Raw genomic sequence first — 17,167 nt, 5'->3', positions numbered from 1 at the left:
TATTACCCTTGGGAAAATAAAAAATTCTGGGCTAAAAATCATTTTTGAGGAAAGAAAAATTATTTTTTTTATTTTCACGGCTCTGCGTTATAAACTTCTGTGAAGCACCTGGGGGTTATAAGTGCTCACTATGCATCTAGATAAGTTCCTTGGGGGGTCTAGTTTCCAAAATGGGGTCACTTGTAGGGGAGCTCCAATGTTTAGGCACACAGGGGCTCTCCAAACGCGACATGGTGTCCGCTAACGATTGGAGCTAATTTTCCATTCAAAAAGTCAAATGGCACGCCTCCCCTTCCGAGCCTTGCCGTGCACCCAAACAGTGGTTTACCCCCACATATGAGGTATCGGCATACTCAGGAGAAATTGCTCAACAAATTTTAGGATCCATTTTATCCTGTTGCCCATGTGAAAATGAAAGAATTGAGGCTAAAAGAAATTTTGTGTGAAAAAAAAGTACTTTTTCAATTTTGCGGATCAATTTGTGAAGCACCTGGGGGTTTAAAGTGCTCACTATGCCTCTAGATGAGTTCCTTGGGGGGTCTAGTTTCCAAAATGGGGTCACTTTGTGGAGGAGCTTCAATGTTTAGGCACACAGGGGCTTTCCAAACTCGACATGGTGTCCGCTAACGATGGAGATAATTTTTCATTCAAAAAGTCAAATGGCGCTCCTTCCCTTCCGAGCCTTACTATGTGCCCAAACAGTGGTTTACCCCCACATGTGAGGTATTGGTGTACTCAGGAGAAATTGCCCAACAAAATTTAGGATCCATTTTATCCTGTTGCCCATGTGAAAATGAAATAATTGAGGCTAAAATAATTTTTTTGTGAAAAAAAAGTACTTTTTCATTTTTACGGATCAATTTGTGAAGCACCTGGGGGTTTAAAGTGCTCACTATGCTTCTAGATAAGTTCCTTGGGGGGTCTAGTTTCCAAAATGTGGTCACTTGTGGGGGAGCTCCAATGTTTAGGCACACGGGGGCTCTCCAAACGCGACATGGTGTCCGCTAAAGATTGGAGCCAATTTTTCATTCAAAAAGTCAAATGGCGCTCCTTTCCTTCCGAGCCCTGCCGTGCGCCCAAACAGTGGTTTACCCCCACATATGAGGTATCAGCGTACTCAGGACAAATTGGACAACAACCTTCGTGGTCCAGTTTCTCCTTTTACCCTTGGGAAAATAAAAAATTGTTGCTAAAAGATCATTTTTCTGACTAAAAAGTTAAATGTTCATTTTTTACTTCCATGTTGCTTCTGCTGCTGTGAAACACCTGAAGGGTTAATAAACTTCTTGAATGTGGTTTTGAGCACCTTGAGGGGTGCAGTTTTTAGAATGGTGTCACTTTTGGGTATTTTCAGCCATATAGAACCCTCAAACTGACTTCAAATGTGAGGTGGTCCCTAAAAAAAATGGTTTTGTAAATTTTGTTGTAAAAATGAGAAATCACTGGTCAAATTTTAACCCTTATAACTTCCTAGCAAAAAAAAAATTTGTTTCCAAAATTGTGCTGATGTAAAGTAGACATGTGGGAAATGTTATTTATTAACTATTTTGTGTCACATAACTCTCTGGTTTAACAGAATAAAAATTCAAAATGTGAAAATTGCGAAATTTTCAAAATTTTTGCCAAATTTCCGTTTTTTTTCACAAATAAACTCAGAAATTATCGACCTAAATTTACCACTAACATGAAGCCCAATATGTCACGAAAAAACAATCTCAGAATCGCTAGGATCCGTTGAAGCGTTCCTGAGTTATTACCTCATAAAGGGACACTGGTCAGAATTGCAAAAAACGGCAAGGTCATGAAGGGGTTAACCTTTTTTTTTTTTTTGCTAAATTTTAGTACAAAAAGTTACATGTTCCACTAAAATGTTGCAACAAAAAAAATAGACTTGCATAACATCTGTTCAGGGAAAGAGCAAAGTTCATTTTTGTGCAATAATAATTATGTGACCTTTTAAAAGGTCTCTATTGGCAAATCAGCCAAAAAAACACCTGGAAACATCTGTAAAACCTAAACCTCGCCCACATTCGCGAAAAATACAGGAGAACACATAAAGTTCGACTTTACAGTGCAAAGTAAAAGAAGAAAAAGACATAATGAAAAACAGGTGAAAAACCAAAGCAAGGAAAAGCGCAAATAAAAATAATAAAATAATGAATCGCGTCGCTCTTATTTGTTACTTAAGAGTTATGGGGCGCTACAAGTGTCTGCTTATACCACTCCCTAGGAAAGCATCCCTGACGGTACAGGTCTCTCTTTACACAGCGCTGCCCCTACAGTTGGCTCCTGTTTCCCATGTGGCGGCTTGTATCTAATGCTGGGGCTGCATGTGTCGCAGAAAAACAATTCTTGAGCAACCACAAACATCTGTGCATCTTGTCCACATCTTGTCCGCAGCTTGCCCGCATCTTGTTTTCATCTTGTCTGCATCTTGCCTGCACCTTGTCCACAGCTTGTCCGCATCTTGTGCGCTTCTGATCTGCATCTTGTTTGCATCTTGTCCGCATCTTGTCCGCACCTTGTTTGCATCTGGTCTGCATCTTGTCCACATCTTGCCTTCATCTTGTCTGCATCTTGTTTGCATCTTGTCCTCATCTTGTTTGCAGCTTGTCTGCATCTTGTCCTCATCTTGTCCGCATCTTGTCCGCACCTTGTTTGCATCTGGTCTGCATCTTGTCCTCATCTTGTCTGCATCTTGTTTGCAGCTTGTCTGCATCTTGTTCGCATCTTGTCCGCATCTTGTCCTCAACTTGTTTGCATCTTGCCTGCATCTTGCCTGCATCTTGTCCTCATCTTGTCCACATCTTGTCTGCATCTTGTCCGCATCTTGTCCGCATCTTGTCTGCATCTTGTCCACATCTTGTCCGCATCTTGTCTGCATCTTGTCCGCATCTTGTCTGCATCTTGTCTGCATCTTGTCCTCATCTTGTTTGCATCTTGTCCGCATCTTGTCTGCATCTTGTCCGCATCCTGTCCGCATCTTGTCTGCATCTTGTCCGCATCCTGTCTGCATCTTGTCCTCATCTTGTTTGCATCTTGTCTGCATCTTGTCCGCATCTTGTCCGCATCTTGTCTGCATCTTGTCCGCATCTTGTCCTCATCTTGTCTGCATCTTGTCTGCATCTTGTCAGCATCTTGTCCTCATCTTGTCTGCATCTTGTCCGCATCCTGTCCGCATCTTGTCCTCATCTTGTCCTCATCTTGTCTGCATCTTGTCCGCATCCTGTCCGCATCTTGTCCTCATCTTGTTTGCATCTTGTTTGCATCTTGTCCGCATCTTGCCTGCATCTTGTCCTCATCTTGTTTGCAGCTTGTCTGCATCTTGTTCTGCATCTTGTCCGCATCTTGTCCTCAACTTGTTTGCATCTTGTCCGCATCTTGTCTGCATCTTGTCCGCATCTTGTTCGCATCTTGTCCGCATCTTGTCCTCAACTTGTTTGCATCTTGTCCGCATCTTGTCTGCATCTTGTCCGCATCTTGATCGCATCTTGTCCGCATCTTGTCTGCATCTTGTCCTCAACTTGTTTGCATCTTGTCTGCATCTTGCCTGCATTTTGTCTGCATCTTGTCTGCATCTTGACCGCATCTTGTCCGCATATTGACCGCATCTTGTCCTCATGTTGTCTGCATCTTGTCCGCATCCTGTCCTTATCTTGTCCACATCTTGTCCGCATCTTGTCCGCATCTTGCACGACTATTTTAAAACTGTGATTTAGCTGTGAAAGCGTTGCCAAATGGCAGACAAGTCACGGTCCCGTGTCTTACATTGAAGTAATGTTCGGCTTGAGATCAGTAACATAAAGTGCACCACTTTAAACATTTGTGACTCTTTTTATCATCTGGGAAACATGAGAATTTGAGAAAAACTTGCAAACTTTAGCTATTGTCCCTGGTTATACTGATACGTAGGACCCCGGCACCTCATGACAGGGTCCCTTTAAATTTGAGATCCCTTAACAAGGCAAATAATTGTGATTCAGGCAGCGTGGTCGATCCTTGTAACCATGTCTAGTATTTACCTGGATGGTAACCCGAGTGTAACACGATAATGACAATTTATCGAACTTCCCATTTATTGAACCAAAGCAAAGTCTGTCTCTATAAAATGTGCTGTGATGCCTTCACGTCCTGTCACCCCCGGATTATCATGGCCGCATTACAGGGTCTTCTGCACGGCTTGTAAAGGAGCCCCGGACAGTGATACAGCCTTCCTTACAGGCAGTATATATAGGGGGGATGGGAGGTTGCCCCTTTATAATAGAGTCTGCTTACAGGAGTGGGGACGTCTGCTGCACAACAGGACTGGATGGAAATTGTGGGGGGATAGGGCTTGTTCACATGTGGCAGATTTACTGCAGCAATTTCCAATATTGCTCCATTTATCTAATTTGGGTTTGCAGAAATTTATGGTGCAGGAACAATCCGCAGGAGGTTTTTTTTTTCCATAGCTTTTTGATTTTTCTTTATTAACACAAGTGTGTGATCGCTGCAGCTGATCGCTGGCTGCAACAATGACAGTCTGGTCACTCCTGCAGTCAGTGATTGGCTGCCATCAATCAATGGCGCCCAGAGACTGGAGTAATGCGGGAGCGGTGGGGAATCCGCACAATAAGCATCGTGCCCCGTGATGTCCCCCCACACAGAACGACTCCACCATCCCAACAGTATAACGCCCCCACAGTGCCCTCGCATTATGCAGCTTAGAATTTAGTAACATCATGGCGCCGGCTGCACTGAGACCCACACAGACTGAATGGTGGAGCAAATATTAGAAAATAGCCGACAGCATAACTGATAGAGGGATGCTCGTCCTAGTTCCACTGGACCCAAATGGAAAAGTACATACCGCAGCAAAGTGAAGGACAGCATCCAATCCAGGTGAAGTATAAAAAGTCCTTTATTGTGCCAAATGCAACATTTCAACCATATAGGTCTTTTTCAAGCATGGTGGAGCAGGGAGCTGACGGCTCTCTCCTCCACCGCTGTGCTCAAACACATCCTGAGGATACAGAAACAGGGCCAAAATCAGGGCAGTTCCTGCTGGACTCAGGACAGTGGGGACTCGGTATAATAATGGTCGTTATTTTAGTTATCACCCAGCTTTCCCAGGAGCTGCTAGCAGTTGTAGTAGCAAAGTTTTAATGGTCATATTCGTTTCTATCCAGCTTTACTAGGAATAGAGAACTAATGGGGCGACTGAAATGGTTACATTGTCAGTTATTACCCAGCTTTCCCAGGAACAGATAAGCAAAGGGGATCTAATAGTTTCTTGGTTCCCACCCAACTCTTCCAGGATCAAATATACGGTAATTAAGAACAGTGTAATGATTAGGGATTTATATTGCTTTATACTAATTTTCACCCAGCTTTCCCAGGATCAGATGTAACCATTGGCTGCGCTAATTGACATCGGATCAGGAGACGACTAATGCTTCTTGTCTGTTGACCGGTGCAAGGTCCGGAGTTTCCCCACTTGTGCATCTGGGTATGAATTCTGGAGGACTCGTTCAGCCTCCGGTGCGTCCAGATGGCGTCCATCGCTTTCCCTCCTGGCTCCGCATTGTATGGAGCCGTCTCTCTCCGGTGACCTACATTGTATATTGGCCAGTGTTCCTGTAATAATAGCTGTGCGGGGGTCCTGAGCGGCGGTGCAGTGACGTGAGCCGCCGCAGTCCTTACCGTCTGTTATTTTAGGCGATTTTTTTCTGCTGTCATCAAGTAAAGTTTAGCGCAATAAACAGACGCTGTAATCTGGGATTAAGCCTTTGTCTTCTCCCTGCAGACTGTCAGCCATCAAACGTCGCCCTTCGCCGCGGTTTCTGCGCAGATGTGCGGACAGATGTGGCTGCGGCTTGTGCCGGTGACAGGAAGCGATGAGAAAGCTGGAGGCAACAGAAGAATCTTCTCTGAACATGAGACGACTTTTCAAAGGTAGATGGAAAATAACAAAAGTGGAAATGCAGCAGGATTCTCTCCAAACCTGGAAACCCGATGAGGCTCCATCACTGAGAATCTCCCAGAATCAGGAATAAACCCAAACCCTGGAGCCCGTCACGTCACTGCTAATTATCCGTTCCTGAGAAAGCCGGGGACGAGCAATATGGCCGCTGTGTCACAGCCATGTGTATGTCTCCCGCCGTTCAGGCTTCGCTGCTTGTGTTGCTGAATTCATTGCTCAGTAGTTATCTCTGCTCTCTACATTCTTACATTTATTTCATTAACTCGTTCTGTTATTGAAGTTTGGTTTTCCCAGGGATTCAAACTCCCAACTTATAGCATTGGATGCAGCGGCAATAGCTATGAGCCAAAGGCTGCAATGCTAAGAGTGTGAGAGTTTGTAAACATGCAAGAAAAAAGAGTAGTCCATCCACCATGGAATAAAAAATCGCTACATTTTATTAAAGTTAAATCATAAAAGGCGCATATATAGTAATAACATTAGTACCAAATTACAGGGTAACAAACAAGGGAAAACAGTTGCAACAAGAGTGCTGCACTATTAATACAGCATCATAGGTAAAGGCACTTTATTCAATCCGTATTAAGGTAAAGTGACAGTGCTGTAATAGATACCCTGAGCCAGTGTGGTCACATCGATATAGATGTTTCGGCAGTCACCTGAAGAAGCCCAGGCGAAACGCGCGTCGGGGCGGCGTGTGCGACACCTTAAACAGTGATGGGTAAGAATAATAATGACATGTGACTGGTTGTGTTCTATTTAGCGGACATCTTATATTCATCCCACTAAAGGATCTACTATGTCTATACTGATGTTATTACTATATATTTTCCCTTTATGATTTAACTTTAATAACATTTAGTCATTTTTTTATTCCATGGTGGATGGACTACTCTTTTGTTCTTGCATGTTTTCAAATTGGTGGGAGTATATCCACAGCTATTGCGATTGGTGGTTGGGGCAATTAGCCTAGTACCACTGTTTTTATTACGTGGTCTGAGCCTAAGATTTTCTATTCTCTAAGCGTATGAGAGTTGTCTGCACTTGAATGTGAATTGCATTCTTCTTCTTTGAAGTCGCATTGTACTGGTAAATAGAGCTACATCTCTACATACCAGTGCATTTCTATGCACCTGTATTTTAGGGGTGAAATACATGTCACAGATTTTTTGTTGTTGTTCCTACAAAATCAGTAAAAGTATGAAAAATAATTACAATAATGTCATTGTTAATGCACTTTTTTCTTAAATAAATTACACAAGTCAGCAGATAACATACATATTTGGTTTCCCTGTAATCATAACAAAATTGTAAATGGCTTAAAAATATGACGTGATTGTTTTTTTTTTGTCTCCAATAAATCCATAAGATTGGAATAGAAATGTAATGATGAGGCCATGTTCACTAGTTGTGTAAAGGCTGCATTTTTTCTGCAGGAGTCCACACCACATGGCGTAATAACAGTCTTCCCAGATTAGTGCATTCTTGCTGCAGTTTTTATGCCTTTTCCCCCTTTTTGGTGGGTTTTTGGTGCAGCTTTGAAGCAGTGTTGCTATTGCTTTTTGTATCCTAACATTCATACCCTCTATACTGTAAGACTGCTGTGTCCAGGTCTGCCATTACTGGCCCTAAACTGTGCTAGTGATGCTGAGAAATGTACCCTCTTGAGGGTACGCAAACATGCTTCCATGCTTGGTGAAAACAAGCCATAAATTCTTCACTTCGAAACTAGCACTCCTGTTTTTTCTCTCTAAAAGAAGGGATAATTTTTGGATGACCTGAGGAAAAGTCTTTGTAATTGCCTAATCATTTTGTAATTACCAAACCACTCGCAGAACCCCCCAAATAGGAATCATATTTCACTCTCAGTCAAAAAACAAAACCTTCATCACAAACAAAACACAACACATGTTCTCTATCCCTATTTAAAGGCATAATATTTGGGTGGCTTGTGAAAAAGATGCCACTTCTTTGTTTAGCAAAGTGCAAAGCTCTAGATACTCCCTTTTTTATGCACTCAACCATGTGAAAATGCCTCAGTTTCATCCAATTGCACCACTTTTCTATTAAACAGCAATGTGTGCATCATCCTCCAGATAGGGATAATTTTTGGACCGTTTATACAATATAAGTAGCATACAAAGTCTGTAACTTCTGAGTGTGCTTAAATAGGCTGCTGGTTACCACCGCTTACCATCTGATTGTTTGAGGTCACTTAGAATTGAATTTTTGTTTGGAAATTCAGCAAAGATGGCAAAATTGAATTTCAAAAGATCCTCTCATCTCTAGTTGTTACTATCATTAAAAAATTATTACCAAGCCAAAGCAGCTATAACAGTTTGGATAGTAATCCATAGCCAGGCCTCGAGGCTTTCAGGTATTTCCAGCCCCTTCCGGCTCTTCAATCTTTCACCCCACTACAGCTGAAGCTGGCATGATAGGTACTAGATAACATTACATATCTCTAGCACTAAATAATAACTGTGTTGGCTCATTGCAATGTTTGAATGGAGGGAAGGTTCAAGCGGTTTGTCCGAAGGGGCATTTAAGGATTATAGGGGTCCCAGGAGTCACAGCTCCACCGATCCACAAGTTATCCACTATCCTTGGATAGGTGATACTCTTGCCCCAATTTGCTGAAATCACCAAGCATCTGGTGCATTTGCTCTATTGGACCACCCTGACTATGCCCCAACTGAGCATTACCAACATATGGCAACCTATGTGTCATGATCCAGTCCGGGGTTTGTTCCTGATTATTCTCTCCCCGGGATGGTCATGGGGGGGTTAATCTTTCTTGCCTCGTTTTGGGATCTGTCTGGCTATTTCAGCCCTCTGTCACCTGAAAGCAGTGTCAGTTGTAGTTCCTGTCTCTGGCTTGAGCAGATGACCCCGTTATACCCTGATTTATCCTCTGCCCATTTACCTAGGTCCTGTTCTTGTGTTCCCCTGTCACTTCGCTCGTTGTTGTACTCGCTCTCTGTATTGTGAACCCTTGGTATTTGACTCGGCTTGTTCTCTGACCTGTTTGACAGTCTGGCATTTTTGGCTTTCCTGCTCCCATTCGGCTCTGACTTCTTTGGCTTGTTTCCGACCACATGTATTGTTGTGACCTCTGGTACTTCATTCCCTCTGTGTTGTTGACCCGGCTTTGCCTGACTACTCTTTCGCCACCTAGTGGCTCCTGCCTGCCGCTCTGATTTCACTGAGAGTCTACCTGTTTTCCTTCACCGGTACCCACTGGTGGAGGTTGTGTGTTACTGCGCTGCAGCAGGCATTACACTATGCTTCTTTACCCAGTATAGGAATGCAAGCATTATCACCCCCTACGTTTTCTTAGGATTAGGATTCCCACCTTGAATCTCTACTTTCTGCAATTTATTTGCATTTTTTTTCTTACATTTTTTTCACAGCATTTTGCTTTCTTTTTACTTTACATTTTTACATTTCTTTTTTCTCTTAACTTGTTAATGTTTACCGCCTCTAACTAATGCACAATTTGTGCTGTAATGTAATGTTTAACTAACATGAAAGGGGTCTATTAATCAACTCTGTGATAAATTACACTTCAGTCAATGTTATTCTGTGGAGCCAATTCAACAAGACAGGGGGGTAACTGATATCATGACATTTTGATGAATCAGTCCCATGCAATAATAGAACATGAAAACTCATTTTTGTTCATGTGAAGAGAGAGGAGAGAGAAAAGTGGGAGAGAGAGATAGAGAGAGAGGGTCTTTGATGAATTGAGCCCTCAGGGACAATGTATCAAATGTTCTCGCTTGGAAACAGTGAATAATAAACTGCTTTGCCCACAGATTACGACTGCACGTCCCTTTCTGTTGAGATCTGTTCTCTTCTTCCATTATTTATAAATTGTAAAGAATATTGGGAAACGAGAAACAAAACAAACAAAAAAGTTTCAAAATAAAAAAAATAAATCCAAAGTATCTATAAATATTATAACAAATGTATCTGAAGGAAAGTTTCATAGAAAATCAAAGGAAGCCGGGTATGATGAGCCCGAATGTGCAAGTCTGCAAATGTTTGATTAATTCCCAACATAAAACCAATTATTTTGAACGATTTGTTGGATTTTGCCGATTCAACTATTTGAAATGCCGTCTCCAGATGAATTAATAACAATTAATATTTTAGCAGATAAGATGTTCTCGTTTCCAAATATTTTTGGAGACTGAACTCATCCATTATGAAGGGAAAATGGACGATATATATATATATATATATATATATATATATATATATATATATATATATATATACTCCATAAACTCCTCAACATTGAAATTGTAACATCAAGATGAAAAAGTTGTGAAGTAGTTCTGGAAATGACAGGATGGATAGACATTTGTGGTTTGTGGTGGACATACAATTGGTGCAACCTGTGCAGCTACACAGGGGCCTGAGAGGTAGAGGGGCCACTACCACCTCCAAAGCAGCAAACAGTGTCCGTCACAAACACATTATTGGACTGCAAAGGGCCCATAGAGTTTTCTGGCATAAGGGCTTCTTCTGTCTGTGTCCGCCCCTCATAGACAGGTCACTGATCTACAAATAGTAGAAAAATGGAAATAAAATTTATAAAAAATCTGGATTTCTTTAGTCTGGAGCATGAGTCTTGTGCAGAAATCCTGGCACCTCCAGCCTTGGCTGCTGTCAGTGAGGTTGTTAATGGTCATCTGAGGAAGGTTCTTCCGCTGAATGCACTTAGGCAAATCATCAAGATCCTCTGCCGGCAGCTCCTGTGTAATCACCGGCCAATGACGTCCCCGATGTTTTCAGTGGGAGACAAGTCCAGAAATGCTGGAGCCAAGGAAGCACAGTTAGGCCACACAGGATGCAAACACAGTGCTGCCTCCAGGAATTGCAGGGCCCCATACTGGCAACATTTTTGGGCCGCCTTGAGACTCCGCCCAGGTTCTACTCCAGCTCCGCCTCCACCCCAGCTGCGTATCCACCCCTCAAACTTTCCACAGTCCACTTTTGGAAAAACTCCCTTTCTGGACCACGTCTTCACCAATCACACATTAGCAGTTCCCATTGAACTCCACATCACATACATAGCCAGCAGCTTTTGTTTTCGCCAAAAGTTTTTTTAAGCCGGTACCATGGCAGGTCCTTTCTGGCCACGTCTATGGCTAAAACCGGCCGTTCCACAATCCTCATCGCGGTCTTCCATAGAGATGAATGGGAGGAATGAAGGAAGCGGCTGCAGAATGTCGGCCTGGCTGTTCACGCAAACCTTCTGCTTGAAGATCCGCCATGAGAACTGAACTGCCCCTAATAATTATCCCATATGTTGGGTATAGGGTTACTAGAATATCCCTTTTAAGACAGACAGGCAGGCAGCAGTCAGTAGGATTGAACTTAGTAGTACTCAAGAAAAGTAGTGGTTGGGTGGGCCAGCGGGTGGGCGAATGGGAGGATGGATGGGGGAATGGGAGATCGGACAGAATAATGGGTGGGCGGGAGCGCGAGCGCACCTTGTCACTTTTGGGCCCTCATCTCCTGCGTGGGGCGCACCAGCAGCCTAGGAACAGATGACGGGCCGACAGTATCTGACGTCACTGATGTCAGAAGCGGCCAGCACCCTCTGCCACGGCCATACATTGTAAGTAGCTGAGTGATTGGGGCCACGGGTTTATTAAAGCAAAGCAATCATTCAGCGTCCGCTGCGTTTATACAGTGGCTCGGCTGTGCTGCCCCAGTGCAGGCTGTGCCGTGTGTCTCATCCAGTCCGGGCCTCCCCACTTAGCTTCTGCTCACCGGGCCCCATACAGCAGTAATGGCAGAAATGCCCTGATGGCCGCCGGGTGCACACAGTAGCACCACCTACATGCCGCTGGGCATTGTCCTGCTGAAAAACGGCTTATGGGACACTTTGGAGAACTACTCAGGACTTTATGTCACACACACTTCTACTACATTCCTAGATTCTGCATTACCATTGGTCTGTGCTATCCTGGACACACCCGAGTCTGCTACACCCGAGTCTGCTACATTGCTGGGTTCTGCTATATGGATGACCAATGCAGTATTGGACAATGGACAACGTGACATTCTGCTTCTTCTCTGAGTCAGTCCTGCTTTTACTGCGTCTCAGTGCAGCATTGGACCTCCTGACAAACTCAGTGACCGGTCTACTGATACAATTATGTTAAGTAGGACAACGTTAACGTGACACAGGGGGAGTCATATACTGGTCGGGAATGGGACATTCTGTAGCCAATCAGATGATTGTAATGAAAACAGCAGCAGGAGAAGAGTATCCCGTCCTTCTGGGAAGTCAGTGACAAAACAACAATTACAGCAACACCGAGGAGGTAATGAGCAGAAAGTAATTTCACTTTTTGCAGAAGATGAGAAGAGGTTCATGCACCACAGATATCCTGTCTTCTAGTTGCATGCATTACCACCACCTCGCACCAGCAGGGGGCCCCATTTGATTTAGGGCCGGCTCGGTGTATGTCACTGATTACCACTTTAATATCAGAGATCTCCCCCTCCCCTTTGTCTGTGCAGTTCTTATACTCCATAAATGACCCCTGATATCTCGTCTAGAATAGTCTGAGAAATAATCAGCTCGGCTCCTCTAATGATATCCAGCAGCCGATGCTCAGAGGCCCCGTAGGTTCCTGCACAGAGTTTTAAGTAATTAAAAGTTGGTCTGAATCAGGTTTAGTTCTATTAAAGTTAAGGCTCAGAGGGGTTCACATCATATCTTTGTTAGACTCGGATTCATTTACACAATTAGCTTCCTAAGATCTCAGATTCTTTCCATAATGCAATTCATGATCTAATCCGTCAAGTCCTGAGATACCAAAACTTCAGCTCTGGAGCCCAAAACTGACCGAGCCGGGAAAGAGCCATAGTAGTTACTAATGGGCCCAAGAGAACACCTGCATTATGGGACTATATATAGATGCATACAGTATACATGTATACACTCCTTTCCTATATGCAGAAAGTAATCCATCATGTCCATAATCCAATCATACAATCCCCTATTTCCCAGAAAAACGCTATACAACACGGGATTGCAAAAAAATGAAGAGCAGGTTAAGAAACGGGTTCAAAAATCTGCATTACTTGGCACCAGGAGAATTTGCACATTTGTTTTTTACTTTTTGCCTTTTTTTACTTTAGCCTCGTCACTCTTTTAAAAGTAGAGAAGGTTTAGCAAAAAGTGGTCAGGACTCAGGACCAGCGACAAATTTACTATAATGTACCCCAGAAACCTGCCTCATAGACGCATACAGTTCATTTTTGGTGACAGACAGCCTGAGGATCCGCCACGTTTCTTATCATGTCTGAACTTACTCCAATAGGAGTTTCGTTCAAGATGGACATATACTGTGCATTCTCCTCACATTTAGCCCCATATTTTATATGTACATTTTATTTTGGGCTTTGTTACCTTCAGGATATTATTACCTGTACTGACTTTTCTTTGAACTTCCAATAATCTAGAATACTTTACAATCCAGCATCTTTCCAGTCCCATTCCTGCCCGATCAGTAAATTCCTTTAATCTATATAAATAGAATGTGGTTATTACATTTTTTGGATTATCAGACAGTGCTATTTATAATACGTATATATTTAACGGGTTGTTAACAAGATACTTATCTATAAGTTAGGGGCTGATTTACTGATCACTGTAAAGCCAACCACTAGGCCCCCCAATGTTCCTAGGAGTAGGGCTCTGGAGTTGGGTGAACCAGGCTCTGAAGCCCATCTCATGCCCAACCTCCGCTATGGGACTGCTGGACGTTTCAGAGGGCGGCGCTCAACTTTTTCCAATAGTCCCATAGACAAAGCGGAAGTCGCACCTCTGCTGCGCTGAAGACGAGACTCTGCCAGAGGTCGTACCCCAACAATCAGCAAGTTATCCCAAATTTCATTAATAGTAGACAATATAATAGTTTGGGAATAAGCCTTTAAACCCTAAAAGGTTAAAAGGTTCCTGATGTATGTATATACGTGTATGTGAATACCGTACATTCGCCTGCAGCCAGCTCCATTCTTGCACTTTCGTACAGACGCACATCATTATTTCTGCGCCTTTCCTCCATTTATAATACTGTAAATGTAAATCTGCAGCGGGGTAACATCCGCATTAGGACGGTGACGTGTCATCATTAGGCGGCACGATGCATTATTTGTACACACCTTTAGATCGTTTGTTTAGTGCTCGTTGTACATGATGCAGATTTCACCTAATGAAAAGATTCAGGATTATAGCGGTTTAATGACCTGCGCTGGATCAGAGGTAATTCCCGAGGGGTTTGGGGCTCTCGGCCCCGGCGGTGAGGACGCGTCTTGCAGCTGTTATTTTAGAGAGGATGCAGGATATATTGTTACATTCTAATGACTGCCTGATACATTGTATATCATCTATCTCATCCTGTATATGACATAATGTAATATATTGCTCATCGTGTGCTCATCTGTATCTAGATGATGTCAAGAACGTTCCTGGAGTCATAATCTGCAATCTACAACACAAACACTTTAATAATACAGTTAAAAGCTTCTCCCAAACATGAGATGAGCATAGTCCTATACACACGGGGTCCAAGAGCAAAAATTGGAATTCGAACCCCCGATTTAAAGGAGCATTCTGAATTTACTATTACATTTTACTATTGTGGGTGCACTTCAACTTTGGCATTAAATACATTCAATATTTGCACACTTTGGCAGAAGTAAAACATTCCAGAAATGTCAAGCAAAACCTGTAGGAAAGTAAAGTCTTGCTGTCCTTATCCCCCAGAGGTAAAGCTGCTTTTGCTGCAAATAAAAGTCTAATATATCCAGGAACAGTCCTGATTCTTATGCTCTACAGCTTGCCATTCACTCTTTTTCAGTGAACGGTTCCGCTTCAACAGCATTCTACCAGCATTATCAGTACTGAGATATCCTTTCCTTTGCTTCCCAGTATGCTCTGCTCATGTTATCCTCAACTGACTTGCCTGTCCTGAACTGAAAGCTAACCTCTCTGCTTTGCCAGCATTTGGTTTGACAGAGAACTAGGAGCAGAGAGACAAAGATCCCTCACCACATCATGTAAAGAAACAAAGCTCCACATCCACTACCTGTAAATAGAAACAAACTGCCCACTTCCTTTGAAAAAAAAAAGATCTGCCTCCACTTCCTATAGAGAGACAAAGATCTACACCCACTTTCTGAGGAAAGACAAAGACCCACTTTCCCTTTCTGTAAGGAGACAAAGACCCAATAACTTCCTGTGAAGAGACAAAGACCCACCCTCACTTCCTGTATGGAGACAAACACCTACCTCCACTTTCTATAAAAAGGCAAAGACCTGCCTCCACTTCCCGTAAAGAGACAAGGACCTGCCACCACTTCCTGTAGAGATACAAAGACCCATCACAACTTCCCGGAGAGAGACAAAGACCAGTTATCACTTCCTGTAGAGAGTTAAAGACCCACCCCTACTTCCTGTAGGAAGACAAAGACCTGCCCTCGCTTCCTGTAGAATGACAAAGACTCTCCCCACTTCCTGTAGAGACAAAGACCTGCCTCCACTTCTGGTAGAGAGACAAAGACCAGCCCACTTCCCGTAAGGGGACAAAGTCCTTGCCTTACTTCCTGTAGGAAGACAAAGATCCGCCCCCACTTCCTGTAGTGATACAAAGACCCAACCCCACTGGACAAAATTCATGCTGCACACGTGCACACTGATGACACGTGGAAAAGCAATACAATTATCGCTGTCCCCAGGCGCTGAGTGCTGGATGCAGCTCTCATCATGTCACCTGGTCTCCCTGCGATCAGTGAGACCAAGCGACGCTGATGGGAGTTGGAGTCAGCACCTGTTGTCTGTGTATATTGAGTAATAAATAAATAATGAAAAAAACGGCATGGTGTCCCCTTTCATTGTCCTAACCTGCTGGGGGAAAGCCAACAGCTGGGGACTGTTGTTAACATTCTGGGAAAGGGCAATTAACCATAAAAGTTCCCAGGCTATTAATATCAGCTCACAGCTGTTTGCTTAGCCTTTACTGGTTATTATAGGGGAGACCCCACAAAAAAATTACGTGGAGTCACACCTATATTTCCTAACCAGCAAATGCTAAACAGACAGCTGCGGGCTGATATTAATAGCCTAGGAAGGGGTCATGGATATTGATGGATGCGCAAAATCTGGCGCTTAGCTTCCACTTTTTCCACTTGCCCTGATGCGGTGGCAAGTGGCGCAATGGATATGGGGTCAGCTGTTTTGTGTCCACGGCATCAAGCCTAGGGGTTAGTAATGGAGAGGTATCAGATACCCCCAATAGTAAACCCATAGTCAAATGGAATAAAGAAACAGCGTAAAGTCCTTTAATTGAAATAAACACTCCCAGACCATTTTTTAATCAATTATTCACCAAAAAATAAAAAAACAAAAGCAAAGTTATACTCACCATTCCACTGATAATCCATTAATGCCCGTGTCCTTCGACAATCTGGATGGTTTGGGGAGCAGTCAAATCATGTTCTCACGCTCAGCTCAGTATATTCCGGCTGGCGTGATGAGCGGTCACATCACTAATGATCGATTTATCTATCATGTTCCTCATTGTTATCTATCTCTATCTTTGAGCATCTTTAATTTCTATGCTGCATTTCATTCCATACATGTCACACTGACAGCACACAGACACACAGATGCCACAGGGACAAGGTCCACGGATCTCACCACTACTAGTTTTTCCAAAACAAGAATCACCAGGACGTGTGAAGGAGGCCTTAGACAAACTTTTATGACACTGCTTTACGCTGCAACACTGCTCATACAGGTTGACTGTAGCAAAGAACCTAATATATCCGAAGAGTCTTGAAATCTTCAGCAATTTGTCTTGTGTGCAGGTTTTATGGATTAGATGCATGTGGGTCAATGAGCTGCATCATTCTTATCATCTAGATGCACCCCTCCCTCTATAAACAAGTGCCCGGGATATTCACTAAAACAGTCCTGGGCTCCGCAGGTCTGAGGATCGGGCTGGAATATCTCTGACCTGGAATAAGTGAAAAAGGTACAAGGAAGGAACGCTGCGATCAGTAAGTCTGAGGCCGGTGGTGTATAAAGTCGGAGGTTCACTTTAAGACATAAAGGGCGCTTTTATAAAATTGCTTTGTAAGGTTTCCGTTTCTTGTAAGTGGTATCTGCGACAA

At 43.2% G+C, this 17,167-nt stretch overlaps 1 long non-coding RNA gene across 1 annotated transcript in view; it reads right to left on the bottom strand.

Annotated features, from left to right (window-relative positions):
• The window catches only part of LOC143788158 (uncharacterized), a 57,590-nt gene that overhangs the window by 30,823 nt on the left and 9,600 nt on the right, over nucleotides 1-17,167 (bottom strand). The window contains exon 2 of the long non-coding RNA XR_013218569.1: nucleotides 13,418-13,515. This is a non-coding gene — a long non-coding RNA (uncharacterized LOC143788158). The remainder of the gene's footprint in view (nucleotides 1-13,417; nucleotides 13,516-17,167) is intronic.

Source organism: Ranitomeya variabilis, chromosome 8, assembly GCF_051348905.1.
Source record: "Ranitomeya variabilis isolate aRanVar5 chromosome 8, aRanVar5.hap1, whole genome shotgun sequence".
Classification (NCBI taxonomy): domain Eukaryota; kingdom Metazoa; phylum Chordata; class Amphibia; order Anura; family Dendrobatidae; genus Ranitomeya; species Ranitomeya variabilis.
This window is presented reverse-complemented; position numbering and strand designations above follow the sequence as displayed.